Source organism: Nuphar pumila, chromosome 7 (genome assembly GCF_984573655.1).
Source record: "Nuphar pumila chromosome 7, dmNupPumi1.hap1.1, whole genome shotgun sequence".
Lineage (NCBI taxonomy): Eukaryota > Viridiplantae > Streptophyta > Magnoliopsida > Nymphaeales > Nymphaeaceae > Nuphar > Nuphar pumila.
This window is the reverse complement of record NC_143255.1, coordinates 43,903,224-43,917,730: the sequence shown is the minus strand read 5'-3', so window position 1 is coordinate 43,917,730 and position 14,507 is coordinate 43,903,224. Positions and strand designations below refer to the sequence as shown.

The following is a 14,507-nucleotide window of genomic DNA, read 5'->3' as shown; positions in this document are numbered from 1 at the left end:
AAACTCAGGCCACCAAGATTCATACAACCCCCAATCTTTAGAACAGTAAGACATTTGCTTTATGCAACAAAACGGTCAAGCTCATCCCCGCAGATCTAACAAATGTGTGTCAGAGACGATGAAAAAAACCCAAAACTTAGCTTTAACCAATGGAAGGAAGCCCATTAATCTGAGACTAACAAAGACAAAGCAAACGAAAACATTGATTTGTATCCATGAGATGAAAAAAATGATTCAACAACCAAGCAAGAGACATCACAACCTTGAGAAAAAATAGATTACATCAATACAATGCAAGTACACTGAAAATTGGATGAGAATGTTGGAATGACCTTCTACTTCATCACCACCACCAATACCAAAATCATCAACTGGAAAAGTAAAAGATAAAACCATTGACACCACTATCTCTAGCAAATAATTCAACCATGGTACAAGCCATGAGAATGATGTTTAGAACCATAAGCATGACAGATACACCATCCATCTAACTGATGGCATAGTCTAGCTTATTAAACAACACAAAGCAACAAAACAGTAGGAGCAAAAGATAACTTAGGAGACAGATGAAAAGAAATGCACACGAGGCTGAATTTCAGTGGATCATGGCAGCAAGACTACTATGCCACTTACAATACCCCATCATGTACTTAAGTCGTCTACAAAGGATTCAGCCTGCCGACCGAGAGGAATTACATTTCAAGGCTACTTGCACGGCTCATCTGCCACACAGGCGATCACCAATGACACGGGCCCTTGGGAGCACGAGGCCCCTACTGCGGGTCGGCACATGGACAGCAGGGACAAGCGTCGCTTCTTAGCTTGAAATTTGACTTAGAGGCATTCAATCATAATCCGACACACGGTAGCTTTGCGCCACTGGCTTTTAAACCAAGCGTGATTGCCAATTGTGTGAACCAATGGTTCCTCTCGTACTAAGTTGGATTACTATCATGATGCGATCATCAGTAGGGTAAAACTAACATGTCTCACGACGGTCTAAACCCAACTCACGTTTCCTATTAGTGGGTGAACAATCCAACACTTGGTGAATTATGCTTCACAATGATAGGAAGAGCCGACTTCGAAGGATCAAAAAGCAACGTCGCTATGAACGCTTGGCTGCCACAAGCCAGTTATCCCTGTGGTAACTTTTCTAACACCTCTAGCTTCAAATTCTGAAGGTCTAAAGGATTGATAGGCCACACTTTCACGGTTCATATTCGTACTGAAAATCAAAATCAAACAAGCTTTTACCCTTTTGTTCCACACAAGATTTTTGTTCTCGTTGAGCTCATCTTAGGACACTTGCGTTATCTTTTAACAGATGTGACGCCCCAGCCAAACTTTCCACCTGACAATGTATTCCGCTCGGATCGGCCTGTGCAAGGCAGGCGTTGGAACCAAAAGGAAGGGCGATGCCCCACCTCTGACTCACAAAATAAGTAAAATAACGTTAAAAGTAGTGGTATTTCACTTGTGCTGCTGAAATGGCTCCCACTTATCCTACACCTCTCAAGTCATTTCACAAAGTCAGACTAGAGTCAAGCTCAACATGATCTTCTTTCCCTACTGATTCTGCCAAGCTTGTTCCCTTGGTTATGGTTTCACTAGATAGTAGACAGGGACAATGGGAATCTCGTTAATCCATTCATGTGCATTACTAATTAGATGATGAGGCATTTGGCTACCTTAAGAGAGTCATAGTTACTCCAGTCGTTTACCCGCGTTTGGTTGAATTTTTTTACTTTCAAAAATTAATTAGTGTGTGGCGGGTCAGAGAAGAGCGAGTCGGGTCTGATTCCAATACCCGAATCAGCTAGAGCTGAGCCTTATCGAGCATGTCAAGCCTTATCGAGCTGGACAGGTCATTCAGGCTTGACTCAATAACTCATTTGAGCTTTAGCCTAGTGTTCAAGCTCGGCTCATTTAAGGAATGGACAAGCTCGAGCGAAGCCTTAGCTGAGCCGAAACTTGTGACAGAGAAGGGGAGAGAGTACTCGAGAGAGAGAGAGAGAGAGAGAGAGAGAGAGAGAGAGAGAGAGAGAGGACTGGAGTTTATAAAGGTCCAAGCTACAATAAAGGCCATAAATGGCCTTTAAGAGGCCCACAACGACCAGGAATAAATAAGCATGGCTGGCCAAACGGTCAGCCATCATTGCCCAAATGACTAGGGAAGAGAAAAATGCCCATTTTGGATAGAAATGACATTGTAAGGTCCAAGATTGACCTTGATTGAGTCAACAAATCAATGGTCAAACAAGCCAAGAAAAATGGCAGCTAATGGATTGTTTAAACCTTTAAAGCTCATGCAAAAACATTGGGCAAGGCTCAAACATATTCGAATAAGATCCAAAAAGATATTAATTGCAAAGTCAAAGTCAATTAATGGATTGGTCAAAGTTTGTTTTAGACTTGGAGATTAAATTCATCCCAAGGTCAAAGGTCAAGGATCAAGGGTCAAAGGTCTAGATCTAAGATCTAAAATTCAAGGTCAAAGGTCCAAGAATATTTACTCTAGTTGCTAATTTGGCAGCCCATTAATTGACTAGTTGCTAATTTAGCAAATGTAAGACACTTTTGTTTGATAATTTGAATCGTGTGTCTGAACATCTTTTTATGGTATTACATTCAGATATTTGGAGTCCGTCCCTTATTGTCTCTCATGTTGATTATTTATATTATATAGTGTTTTTATGAGTGCACTCGTTATGCATGACTCTATCCTTTAAAACGAAAATATGTTGCATTTGAATGTTTTCAGAAATTTGTTATCATGGTGAAAATTATTTTTTCAAAGCAGAATCATTATTTTTAGTGTGATCGCGGTAGAAGCATTGCTGAGAGAAAACACCGTGATGTTGTCAAGACTTGTCTCTCCCTCTTGGCATATGCATCGGTTCCAAAAGAATATTGAGATGAGGCATTTTAATTATTACTACTATTTGTCTTATTCGCTGCTTGCCCACTCCTCTTTTACAAAAACATTTTCATAAACATCCATACTATAAGAATCTCAAAAATTTTAATTGTCTTTGTTTCCAATATATAAGGGATTATCGCCGCATAAGTTTGACTTAAAGACTACTTTTGGCATCTTTTTGGGGTATAGTTTGATGAATATCCTATTTTAATTAAGGCATGGATGAGACCCTTATTCCAAAAGTGTGGTTGACCCAAAAATATCCTATTCCTTTGTGTTATCGGGCCCATGCTATTCCTTTTTATCCTCACACTTTTAAGTAGTTAAGTACCTTAAATTGAGAGCTGCTATGGCAGACGAATTCAACCCCTTGCTTAAAAACATTTTAGGGATTTAGTTCATGCCCATCATGCTTAGAATATTGTTGATTGTAAATGGGTGTTTAAACTCAAATATAAATGGGTGTTTAAACTCAAATATAAATCAGATGGCTCTTTGGAGCGACACAAAGCTTGATTGGTTGCTCGTGGGTTTAATTTATGAGAGGGTATTGACTTTGAGAAAATACTCAGTGAGGTGATTCATCCTACCACTGTTCACTTTTATGGTTTGTTGTATCAATAAATTTGGACAATCAACCAACTTGACATCAAAAATGCCTTTTTTGATGGGTTCTTAGATGAATAGGTGTTCACGGCTTAGCCACCTGGTTTTATGCATCTTGATTATCCTAATGGTATTTGCCGGGAGGGTGGTGTATGTTCTCCCCTGATGATTCACTGAATCCCACGTCTGTGTTCGGGGGTCTGAATGAGCACCACGTATACAAGCACATGGGGCTCGTATTCCCGTGTATGTTGGCATCACTTAGCATTGGAGTCTGGTGTGGTTGCAAATACTTAAGTACCATTTCTTGCTATTCTTCTCATAAAACGACGGTTTGAGAAAATAACAAAAATGCCCTTTATTCAAAAAAGAAAAAACAAACGGTTCAAAAAAAGGACAAACATGTCCTCCATCCAGAAAGTCGAGGATGATGTTGACTCTTCAAAGTCTACACAGCGAAACCCCCCGGTGCGGGTCCCGCTGCGCGGTTAGAGGGCGGGGGTCCAGGGGGGTCGCCCCTGGCGGGGGGCAGCGCCCCCCGGACCAATTTTTTTTGGGGCCTTGTATAATTTTTTTATTTTCTTTCCCTCTTTTAACTATCAAAAAAGAACAATAAATTGTTTTGTTTAATCGTGGGGCTCATGTTTCCTTCGGTTGTTTCTTGCTCGAGGTTTTCGTAACACCCCTTTCCACAATTTTTCTATTTTTCTTTTTTTGTTTCTTTCCCACGATTTTTTCAATGACTCCTCTACAGCGATTTTTAGTGTTGTCGGGTCTCCAACGAGCCCCACAGCGATTTATAGTATTGTCTGGTCTTCCAACAGTGATGTGTAGTATTGTCGGGCATTCCTATAGCGATTTGTAGTATTTTTGGGTCTCCAACGAGCCCAACAACGATTTATAGTGTTATTCGGCCTTCCTACAACGATTTGTAGTATTTTCAGGTCTCCAACAAGCCTCATAGTGATTTATAGTGTTATTCGGTCTTCCAACAACGATTTGTAGTGTTTCTCGCAAATCACTATAGCGCTTTGTAGTGTTTTTGGGTCTTCATCGAGCCCCATAGCGATTTATGGTGTTGTTGGATCTCACTATAGTGATTTGTAGTGTCTTCCACAAATCACTATAGCAATTTGTAGTGTTATTTAGTAAGCAAATCGTTGTAAATTGCTACCCAAATTAGGACCAATTTGTCAGGGTCATATCTCTCTAACCGGAGGTCATATCCCAAATCCGTAAAAAGTGGTGTCTTTGTTATTAGTCTAGTTTATTCCTGTAAATTTTTAATGATTTCTATGGTCATTTCAATCTTCATTTTAACTAAAAACCAAACCCTTATTATTCTATGTTGTGCAACCGCACCGGGGGGAGCCCCCGGACCCCCCTCCTGTAAGGGAAAAAACTCTAAATTAGGCTCCACAACTCATCAAGTTGAATGATGCTACCCACGCTGGGAGGAGCCCCCAAACCCCCTCTTGTAAGGGCAAAAACTATGAATCAAGCTCCACAACTCATCAAGTTGAACGATGCTACCTACGCTGGGAGGAGCCCCCAAACCCCCCTTCTGTAAGGGCAAAAACTCTGAATCATGCTCCACAACTCATCAAGTTGAATGATGTTATCCACGTTGGGAGGAGCCTCCAAACCCTCTTCCTGTAAAGGCAAAAACTCTGAATCAAGCTCCACAACTCATCAAGTTGAATGATGCTATCCACGCTGGGAGGAGCCCTCAGACCCCTCTTCTGTAAGGGTAAAAACTCTGAATCAGGCTCCACAACTTTTCAAGTTGAATGATGCTACCCACGCTGGGAGGAGCTCCCAGACCCCTCTCCTTTAAGGGTAAAAACTCTGAATCGGGATCCACAACTCATTTAGTTGAATGATGCTACCTACGTTGGGAGAAGCCCCCAAACCCTCCTCCTGTAAGGGTAAAAACTCTTAATCAGGCTCCACAATAGTCAATGTACAGGTCAGTCGGTGCTTGATGGAGCAATGTAAGATCTTCTACTGGATGTGCACAGAAGCAGAAAGAGAAAAGGGATAGAGAGTGAGAGGGTTGATGTTCATGGCCTCCTCCAGGGGAGATTTCTTTCTTGGATAATCCTGCAGTGCAGAGACTAGGTCTTAAATAATCATCTTCGGGGCACTTAAGTCTTTACAACCACTCCTTTTCTAGAATCGTCATTTTTTTTGCACCAATGGAGGAGAGGGTACCTAAGTCTTTGCAATTGCATCAAACTCCAACGCTAATTAATGCTGACAAACATGGGGATACAAGACGCGCATGCTTAAATACGTGGTGTTTTTTTAGACCCCCGAGCATGAGATGCCTTGTTCGGGGGGGGGGGGTAACATATAGCTTCAAGCAAGCTCCACAGGCATGGTTTCAATATTTTAATTAATGATTTTTTTATTCAACTGGGGTTTCATGAAAGGTGTTGCTAACCCAGTTATATTTGTTTTTTATTTTAGTTCTCGTGCTATTGTTCTTTTGCTCTAGGTGGATGATATTATTCTCAACAGTTGTGATTCAGCTCTCATGCATCTGATTTCTTTATTGAATAATGAATTTGAAAGGAAGGACCTTGGCAGTTTACATTATTTTCTTGGCCTCTTGGTGGTTCGCAGTTCTTCGATTATTTATTCCATTCAAAATCGTTATTCTATCAATTTATTGCATAAGTTTGGTATGACTGGTGCTAAGCCTGTTGCCACTCTCAGTGATGATAAATTATCTCTTCGTGATGGTGCACTTCTGAATGATTTCTTTGAATTTCATCAAATTTTTTGGCTTTACTCCAATATTTGACAACGACACGTTGTGAACCAAGTGAGTCGGTTCATCATGCATGAACCCATCATTGCTCATTGGAGGTCTGCAATATGATATGTTAGAGGCACTATTGGTCTGGGTATTCAGATTTATCCTTCATCAATTTTAACTCTCTACCTTCTCAGATGCTGAATGGGGGTGGTTGTTTGGACACTCATCGATCCGCATCTGGCAATTGCACATTTCTTAGACCACATCTACTTTTGGACTGTAAAGAAGCAAGCTACCATAGCAAAAAGGAGCACTGAGACTGAATACAAGTCTATGAGGATTTCTGATTTAATATGGTTCATGAGCTCCACGTTTCTTATTCACTTCTAATAGTTCTCTATTGTGATAATAACAGTGCCTTATACATGGCTCGTACTTTGGTTTTTCATGCTCGATTAAAGTATATCCAGCCTTGACTATCGCTTTATTTGGTTCAAATTCGATTTGTGGGTTCTCAAGAGAAACTGATAGATTTTTTTACTAAAGGGCTCTCTCATATTCATTTTCTTGCTCTTTGTCACAAGCTTCTGTCCGATGCATCTCCCTTTAGCTTGTTGGGGAGTGTTAACTATGACAATGGATCGGGTAGTCATAAGCAAGGATCCAAACAAGCTTCAAGTCCGATCCCAGCTCACAGAAGATTCATAAAAGATAAAACTTGATAGGGATTGAGCTGGAAAGGAAGTTCGATATATTGAAAAATATTCTTGTAATAGGAAACTTCTTAATTTATAAAATCAAGGAGTTTGGTAATCAAGAAAACTTCCCTTTGTAACTCTCCATCTTTAAAGGAAATCTCTCTCTCTCTCTCTCTCTCTCTCTCTCTCTCTCTCTCTCTCTCTCTCTCTCTCTCTCTCTCTGTCTCTCTCTCTCTTGAAGCTGGTTGAGCGTGAAAGAGAGGATCTCCTGGACGTAAGCTTAACGCGGAACCAACGTAAAAATCGTTCTTGTGCTTTTCTATTCTTGCACTTGTATAAGCGCTAGGACTCAAGTTGAGATGCTCAATGTGAACCGTAAGTAATCGACATAAGCGGCTTGATAGCTTTCATGTACACCTCCACTGAACTGATCCACTCTCTATTAATTATGTCTAGAAGGGAATTACAAGTGGCTCTACATCAATTGATGCTCTGAAGAATCACTATGATCAGATTCGTACTTTCAGCTCTCCTCTCCTATTACGTGAGTGTTTTTCATTTGCCGCATAAAGTGGAGAATCAACTAATTAAAATCTTTCGCAATTTCTTATGGAGTGTGGATCAGGATAATGCTAAGCGTCTTATGGTTAGCTGGGATTCACTAGTTCAGCTCTTTGACTATGGTGGCCGGGGCATTACGCACTCTAAGCACATGAATCTTTCAGTTTTATGTAAGTACTGTTTTTTGAAGGAGGAAAGAAATTTTATTGCAGGTTACAGAATATAGGAGCGATAAGAAATCACTCTCATGTGAGAAACACTGCAGCAAGAAGAGCGCAAGCAACAGCAGAGAAAAAGAAAAACACAGAACAGAAACAGCAGCCCTGTGCAGATCGAGAGCAGTACAGAGACCACCAAGTCTAAAACAAAGCTCTGTTCGTTCCAATCCAGTCTAGCGCCTTCCCCGGCCATTTCTGTCGAGCTCTAGAAGAAATTTCCCATCACAGCCGGTCTTGAATTGCACTATGATCAGTAAGAACCTGACGGAATCTGCGGTGGTTCCTTTCATTCCAAATGAGGTACCAAACGGAGTACACCCACACCCTCCAAACTTATTTTCATTTTTTGTCATTTTCTCTTATTTGTCGCTAAAGGAATTCTAGAGTTTTTGGAGAGCATAGCACCGATCCCTTGACGCTATTCATCGCTGCATTCTATCAGATGTATATATTGTTAGTCGCAAATGAGGCCTGCAATTGGTTGATTGGCTCTGGCCTATCAATAAATGTAATGCAGTTCTGTTTGAGTCTCCTGTGGTCGACCTCTCTTAGACCATTGCTTTTGCATGATTTTTTCTGATGAATCATGGCTCTGTCCAACACCATTCACCACGCGGTCGACCCCCAGGGGTGACTATGCTTGATATTACATTGTCCTAATTAAGCACTCCAGTGATCGCATTCATCAAACAACACTGCCTTACTTCAAGCCTTTTTGTGTCCAAACGTAGGCCATTTTTCATTTCCAAAGAATTCCACACCACAAAATGGGGGACATAGAAGCGCGTGTATCTGCTTCATCAGGGTCATCCATAGGGCTGGGAAACAAACCCAGGAACTCGTGGATCGGCTCGGTTCTACTCGTTCCAAACTCATTTGTGATCGGTTCATCTGGATGGCGAGGTGAGCATGAGCTCGTTTGCTATAGATAGCCAAGTTCAGCATGAACAAGGGGCCTCTGTACTGTAGCTACAATATAAGTGGGACCCACGGAGGGTGGGTTCTGTGATTGTAAACTTTGGGTGAGATTGCTAATCTCACCCAGCGTTTGACAGGATCCTTTCTCTGTTCATCTCGGCTCATCTCATATGGGATCGTTTATATATTTTATGTAGAATACATACCACATATGTTGAGAAAAACTTAGCTCAATGGGGTGGAAGGGTATGCTTGCTTTTAACAGGTCAGGGGTGAGGTTTTATCCTCATAGTGCACTCTGTAATAAAAGATTTTTTTTTTAATTAGGCGAGCCAGCTCGAGATCGGCTCATTTGGCTCGGACACATACAAGCTGAACTTGGCTCGGCTCGGCTCACATGAGCCATACGAGCCGAGCCCGAACAGCCTCTTCAGTTCATTCGTTTACCAGCCCTAGTCATCCAAAGCTGCCTAAATAATCACTCATGCTTGGGTTCGGGTTCAAGTTAATTATATCAGGTCGAGAGAATAGAATCCCAACCCTAACCCACATAATCTGGGGGGTATTCAGAATAATTTTTTGAGAAATTTTCACAAACACAACTAAAATTTCAGCGCAAATAAATAATACAACTAGACTTTCAGTATTGTTAAAAACATACCTAAGTTGATTTTTTTTTCCAAAAAGGACATTGTTTGAGGGAAAATCAGTAACTTTGTCCTACTAACTCAACCTGGGTTAGTGATAACCCAAGTTGAATTGACGGTAGTGTGTTTTCGTTCTCTATCTTTCTGCAAATGACCCTTGCACTTCCATGGATCAGTTTGGATTGGTTTAGACCAATCTCAAAAGTGAGGACTCAAACATATAATGATAAACTTAGCATATCATGGTGAATAGTATGAACAATGGGGATGCAATGTTCTTGTAGGAACGAGTAGAATGAGTGTAGATTGGCTGATATTAATCATAGTTTAAATTAAAGGCCTTCAAACAAACATGAGAAATTATGAAATAACATTTCCCACCATACTTTTCTCCGGGTGGGTTGGAAACAGATCCGACCTGTTTGCAACACTACACAGATTCTTTCCATGAGTGGCAAAACTAGACTCATGAGCTAATGAACAGAAATGATTGCAAGTTTGCAACATTTTTCTGTCATGTTGGACAAAAGGGTCCTCAATAAACTCCCACATAATGGTCTAATAAATTTTTCCTTTGTTTGGAAAATCAACTTTGCTATTTGTGTTACTGACCCAAGTGTCCCCGGTCTCCAACTATCTTATTCGACCCAAAAAGGAAAAAATGAAAAAGTATTTGCGCATCCGGGGAATCGAACCCCGGTCAGTACCGTGGGAGGGTACTATGATACCACTACACCAGATGCGCGTGTTGGAAGAACTTGTATTCAGAAATCTTTATAATCAATACAACATCATATTTTGAACAACCCTTGCAATGTATGGTTGAATACTTCTTCATAAAACCAGATATTGAAAAATCTGGTTAAAGAGGAATACATTATAAAAAAAATGAACCCAAATTACTCAATACTTCTTCATAAACCCTCGCAGTCCAACATGTATACATTATAAAAAAAATGAAGTAGAATATAATTGGTTAAAGTGGTATCTTTAACGATGCTGCCACATTGAGTAATTGGGTTCCAGTACTTTTTCTCCCAAAATTGCACTAACCATTTTGTGTGTCAAGTAATGCATTAACTATTTAAAAATCCAAATTAGGTGCCCCAGTTGAGGGCTCTGCTCATTTGTTAGGCCCAACTTCTGAACCAGTTTTTTTTTTTTTATTTATTTATAACCCGAAGAAACCGCACCCTGCATGAAGACCTGGTCGTACTGGCTCAGCCTGCCCTACCCATATTTTTTTGTCTTTTGCTATGAGGGAAGCTGGTGTAAGTAACCCTTGGAGGACGAGAGGAATCTAGGGTTTTATGCCAATGAACTAAGATGAACAAGGCATTTTTTTCCTTGGTTATAAAAAAAACTTCACTTTTCATTTAAAAAATAAGATGAATGAGGCACTCTGTTTATTGTTTTTCCAGAAAGAGGATAAAATGCTTGGTAGGTCGATGGAAATGTTCTTCAATATGAACATATATGAATTAAACAATCTTAAGCAACCAACTTTCCATTTCTGTTACAATTTTTCACTGTGTCACTTTAAGGCCTATATGGTCAATTTAGTAATTCCTTGTTCAAAGACTCAAAAGCAGCTAATCAGCCTATATTCTGCCACGACCAATTGTTTTCATCTAAGTGTTGTGTCTCTAAGCTCACAAGAGCTACTCATCTGGTAGGGGCGACATGTCCTATCTAATTATTTACCACGTACAAGAAAGTTTTTTTTTTCCTTGCGACAGGTTTTGAAGTGAGAAAATGGTAGAAAAAATTCAAGTAGGAAAGAAAAAATGACAACTTTTTCAACCATTCCAAATGAAAGAAAAAATTTTAAAGAAAAGTTTTTCTAAAAAGCGTGATTTTTAATAGGAAAAAATCTTTTTGATTAGGGTAATCATTTACCCACAATATATCTCATCCCATGAGCTACTACAATAAGAGCTAATTCTTCCATCTACATCTTTCTTGTACCTGCCACTATTTTCAGTCTCTCTCTCTCTTGGGTGCGGTGGACCACCTGCTCTCTCTCTCTCTGTCTTGGGTGTGGTCAACCACCCCTCTATCTCTTGAGAAGGGGCTGGTCGACACCCCCCCCCCTCTCATTTTTTCCTCACATTTTCTATACAGTTTTTCTCATACTACTCAAGAAAGTGAGAATTTTTCATTTAGAAAAGTTAAAATATCAAAAGTTCTCATAGGCATTTTTTTTTCTTGTGAGATTTTTTCTTGCTTCCAAACGTGCCCTAAATATCAACATGTCTCCTCCCAAAAGAACATAACCCATATGTAAGACCCTTAATAGTTTCGGATCTCTCTTGGTTTGATGTAGAGCACAAGCACTTCCTTTTTTTTCTAATGCACGGATATCAACTTATGAATTGTGTGTGGTAAATAATAAACCCATGTCCTATCTAATTACTCCAATCCAAGTGATATAAGTGATGATATAGGAGTCTATACATTTTGTGCCACTGACTGTTGAAACAATGGGAGAACGAGTACACTGAATGGCAGGGAGGGTTGACTTCCAAAATACATGATGGTTTATGTTTATCCCATTAGATCTATCCAAAGTCAACCATGCGTTCATCTTTCTTTTACCAGGCTAAAGAAAAAAAAAATTACTGACCGTACATTGGCAAGCCTCCTATTGACCCTTGAGCCCCCACTTAACGCCCAGCTTCAACCTTGCAGCAAGAGATGCCCTCGCAGGTTTTAGAACTCATGACTTTTGTCGACTTGGTCAAGTTGACAAGTTTGGATTGTTCAGATTTTGTTTACCATTTGCATCGTGTCTTAGTGTACTTTGTTGGATTTAGAAATCCATCGAAACAAAAGCAGGATAGAATACATGTTCTCATTAAACCGTTGAAACGAAAATGGAAACCAAACTTGATGCGGAGGCATACCTGAATTCATAAGAGCTCTGGTAGATCGTTGACGAGTATGATCTTTCAGAACCTGTATATTTAGTCATTTTTCTTTCTCTAGACCTAATGAGAAAGGTAGACCTAACGAGAGATGGACTGAATTTTCTTTTGATAATAGAGAGTCTGAAGAGATAGAGCCTTTATATAAGGTTTGAGAATCATAACCTAATGTGTATCCAATTAGAAGTTTGTCTTCAATTCAACCCATTATAGAATTTTAAACAGAGCAGGTTTCTCCACATTCTGTTACATACCATATGAGATATCACAAGGCCCAACCAGATTAGATCACATAAATCGGGCTTGAACCTAAGACAATTTTATGATGTGTTGTTCAGCGTGTGTAGGCCCACACGATTTTTTAACAATCTTTCACTTAGGCCACATACGCAACCTTATAATCACACATTGTAATCTTATGAGCTCAAAAATATTGTCTTATCAATTGATATCTCCACCAATCTGGTTCATTGATCATGTCAACATAGAATCAAAGTGGTCTTCATTACAAATAACGTAATTGGACCCATCAATGATCATGTATATCGACTCAACCAAATGACATGAATCAAGTATGGATGTGAAGCATAAAAATTACATGTAATGTGATCAAACATGCTTATTTCTAACTGGTCCTTCCTGAAAACTTTAGTGAGATCACAACATAATGAATACAGAATGAAACTGAAACTTTAACTTTATACCATAGTGGCAAAAAGAACTCTATTATATCATAGAACGTCCAAATACAGACTCTCACTAAACCAGCATATCATAAAATGATAAAACACCCATGTGTATGCTCGTGAAATACCTTGGAGGCGAACCTTTAGTAAGCGGATATGCAATCATGGAGTTTGTGCCAATATGTTTTATCGATATTTGACTATTCTGCACTATTTTTTTAACAAGAAACTTAATGTCAATATGTTTTAACTTTGAGGAACTCTTGTTATTATTGAAATATAGCACTGCTGAATTATTGTTACAAAATAACTTAAGCGATCTTTCAACATTATCCAAAATCCATAGCCCTGTGACAAAATTACATAACCATATCACATGGTTGGATGTCTCATAACAAGCTACGAATTCTGATGTCATGGTTGAAGAAGCAATGACTGTCTACTTGGCACTCCTCCATAAAATAGCTCCCCAGGCCAACAGAAAAAACATAGCCTCACGTGGATCTGTGACTGTCTTGGCATCCCGCAAAATCAGAATCAGAATACTTAATGATCTTCAACTTATCTGACTTCTTGTATATGAGTATGTACCCTTTTATTCTTTGCAAATACTGCATAACCTGTTTGGCTGCTTTCTAATTATTCATAGCTGGGTTACTAAGATATCTACCTAACATCCCAACAATATACGCTAAATCCTGACGCATACATAAGGCTCCCCACAGCAGATGCATAGGGAATCTGTTTCATAACCTTAATTTCATATTGGTGTTTGGGGCACTGAGCGAGACTAAACTTGTCTCCTTTAGCAACAGGTGTATCCCCTGGTTTACAATCCTTCATGTCATACATTTCTAAAAACCTTTCAATATAGCTCTTTTATAATAATCCAAGAATACCTCAAGAACGATCTCAATGTATTTGGATCTCTAATACAAAAGAGGTGTCCCCAAGATCTTTCATTTCAAATTTTTTTGTCAGAAATCTCTTGGTTTCATGATGTATGCCTATATCATTAGTGGCAAGCAATATGTCATTCACATACAAAACCAGAAAAATAAATTTACTCCCACTGAACTTATAGTATATAAATTCATCAATCACATTCATCTCAAAACCAAACGAGAGGACCACTTGATAAAATTTGTGATACCACTGACAGGAAGCTTGCTCAAGTCCAAAGATGGATTTCTTTAGTTTGCAAACCATTTTCTTGGCATCAATTGATACAAAATATTCTGGTTGAGCCATGTATATTGTCTTACCGATGTCTCTATTAAGGAATGCAGTCTTAATATCCATCTGATGTAGCTCTAAGTCATAATGAGCCACAAGTGCCATCATAATCCTAAAAGAGTCTTTCGTAGAAATCAGAGAGCAAGTCTCTGTGTAGTCAATGCTTTTCCTTTGAGTAAACCATTTTGCAACAAGGCGGGCCTTATATCAATTCACATTACCCTTTGAATCCCTTTTGATTTTAAATATTCATTTGTAACCAATGGGCTTCACACCTTCAGGTAATGAGACAAGATCACACACGTCATTGTCTCTCATGGATT

At 39.4% G+C, this 14,507-nt stretch overlaps 1 non-coding gene and 1 pseudogene across 1 annotated transcript; both read right to left on the bottom strand.

Annotated features, from left to right (window-relative positions):
• Positions 1–568: 568 nt before the first annotated feature.
• LOC149832098 (25S ribosomal RNA) lies at positions 569–1,581 on the bottom strand (annotated as a pseudogene).
• An 8,428-nt stretch (positions 1,582–10,009) lies between these two features.
• On the bottom strand, positions 10,010–10,080 carry TRNAG-CCC (transfer RNA glycine (anticodon CCC)). The gene has a single exon. It is a non-coding gene; the product is annotated as a tRNA-Gly (tRNA).
• Between the last annotated feature and the right edge of the window lie 4,427 nt (positions 10,081–14,507).